The following is a 3,064-nucleotide window of genomic DNA, read 5'->3' on the forward strand; positions in this document are numbered from 1 at the left end:
TATACGGAGGTCATCAATATCCTAAGTTAAATATTGTGTATCAGGTTGAACTTGTAAGGATCATAATCAAAAGTCGAAATTGTTCTCATAATTATACGTGTGTGCATTTGACTATAAGTTGAAATATGTTTTTCAGTATAAGATATGATCTATTTCGGCCCCATTATTATGGTCGATCATTATATAGGTAATGGGCTTCAAGTCAACGATATCCAGCAGTAGAGGCCTTCCCGATATTTAATTTTTAGTTTAATAAGCAGTGGCATTCATCTGTAATTATTTAGAAAAACTTAGGGTTATATCTTATTTGTACTTCTGTTTTAATAGATTAGATGTGAGCACAGCAAAAGCAAGAGATGATTATGGCATATGTGTTTTTTTTGAATAGGGATATGTTGAATTAAAGTTAAATTATAATAAAAGTTATAACTCAATGTAATTCAGAATTAAAATTATTTGATAGAAACTGTAGATGATTTATGTTAGGAGTGAGCTTGATGTAAAAACCCGAGTTACTATATTTTTCAAAATTATTGTTTGGTAACATTTTAGATGTATAAGTTGCAGTACATCTAATCTATTAAAAGGGAAGTGTATTTTGTACTTAGCACTGAGTTTTCCTCAATGTTTACGGGTCCTTGCCACTGAGTTAATATTTTTCATTTTAAATAAAAGTAAATTACCTCAAAACTTGACCATACCGACGACAACTGCGGTTGACTCCGTTTCAATTAATCTGTTATCATAAGAATTGGTTCAAAAATTAATTTATAAATAACTGTTATGTGTTGTCGAACCATACAAACCAATAAATACAACCATATTGATAAATAATTGCAGAAATTAACCTGATCTATATTTAAAATCAGTAAATACATACATACTGATAAATAATCTGAAACTTTATTGTACCGTCCGGGATATCCAATGCTAAACCGGATTAAGAACTCCAATTAAAAACTGGTATATTAATTAGTTCCTCCCGGGTCAAAATTTAGATAAGACAAACACAAATCATTTAAACTAAGATCACAATCTTATAACCCACGTTAATTTTGTGGAAGTTTTTTTTTTTTGACAACGAATTATGTGGAGGTTAATAACCTCATTGCCATATCTTTTTCAATTGTAATCTATCTATATTATTAAAAGAGAAGTACAAAATATAAATATCCCTTATTGAAACTATATTTAAATCTGATTGTCTTTTTCTAATTTAAATAATATATTTAATCATCTAATGTATTTCCTAATTTGAATAATAGATTTATTTAATTGAATCTTAACCAAGATAGATTTCCCAATAGATTTCGTATTAACATATTAATTATTTTTAAATATTCATTAGTAATAAACTATAAAGTAAAAACCAACACATCATAATCAATTTATATAATATATAAATAAAATATAAAATAAACTATTGATAAATTATTGGTAAAATGTATTCATATATATAAGTCCAGTTCATTATAAATACTTTATTTGCTTATATGATTCAATTTGATATAATAGAAGATTAAAATAAAAATATATAACTATTCAAAGTAATAAATAAAATTGTAATGTTTTAAAAATATTATATGAACAATTATGTAATACATTTAAATTATCAAATATATATTATACCATTTAGTACAAAAAAAGAATTTAAGTTAAAGCAAATATTCAGATGGTAACAGACCAAGCTCTAAGAATAAACAATAACAGTGTAGGACAATTTTTATTTACTAAATTTATTCTAAAAGAAACTATAATAGCAAAAATATTTTTATATATTTTGCTAATTTATAAAATTTATTTTATTTGTTTGAAAGGGGTGCTAAAATTTTGGAATTGGAAAGAATTATGACCCACCCCTATACTATTGTAATTAGGATAATAGAAATTTATATCAGAACATTTAATTAAAATTTTAATTTATAAATAGAAGGTGCAATTTTATTTTGTGATATATGTTTGTGCTATAACTGCATAGTTTAGTTTTCGATCTAAATTTATGAATAAAAGTACAACTTTATGTTGTGATATACGTTTGTGTTTGTGAAAAACCCATAAACGTTTGAAAATATGGTTAATGTTAAAAATATTTACCATCAACAATGTAAAATTTTTTTTACATATACAAAAATGAAATCAAACATCCGTGCGGTTGCTGTTGGGATCGAAAACGGTTACGACGAAGTTAACGTCCAAATCTCCGTAAAATACAATTATGTCTTTTCGCAACAAATCATGCTCGATCAAGAGAACGTCGCAACGTATGTTCCCGAGATAAAGCTTCGTTCGAATTCTGTTTAGATCAAACATAAGCGATCGGAAACATACCCAGACCAGTAACGGATAGGTTCGAGTATGACGATCGGAACATGGACGAACCAAGCTCGGTCATTACGCTACTACCGCACATGCACGCTGTCCGGTCGCTACGCAGCGACCGAGCTCGAGCCGAAGCTCGGTCGCTACGTAGTGACCGAGCGATCGTTCCGCTCGGTCGCTACGTAGCGACCGAGCGTCTGTTCCGCTCGATCGTTACGTAGCGACCAAGCTCTTCCGAAACATCGATACGACAATCAGTCCATGCATTCTCGTGTACCCTTCGATGATATCTCCCGAAGACCGTAGCGAACCTATTTCATGTTTCCCGCCATTCTAAGTCATTGATCAAACTTTACGGTAAAAACCGCAGAAAGTTCGTTCTTTATCGAAAGAAGCCGTAATAAACGCTTCGAGTCAGAAAACGGCCCAAAGGGACCTAAGACATGACTCGAGGCCCAGCTTACTATTTCTTAACTAACAGCCCGTAAGCCGCATGAAGGTTTACGCTTGGTTCGCAAGGAAAGATAAATGTCAAGTTTCCGCGGATAAATACGAAATTTTGAAGATAATTATGAAGATCGGAAAAAATGGAATATCTCCATTTTTACGCTATGACGGCTTAAGGGCAGAAGAGGAAAAGCCCAAACCGACCTTGGAGCCAGTATATAAGGAGCCCTAGGCGAGAAGCATGGAGAGAGACTTTTTCAAAGAAAACTTAGCACTTAGAGCAATTAGGCAACTTTCC

Source organism: Brassica oleracea, chromosome C6, assembly GCF_000695525.1.
Source record: "Brassica oleracea var. oleracea cultivar TO1000 chromosome C6, BOL, whole genome shotgun sequence".
In the NCBI taxonomy this organism is placed as follows: Eukaryota; Viridiplantae; Streptophyta; class Magnoliopsida; order Brassicales; family Brassicaceae; genus Brassica; species Brassica oleracea.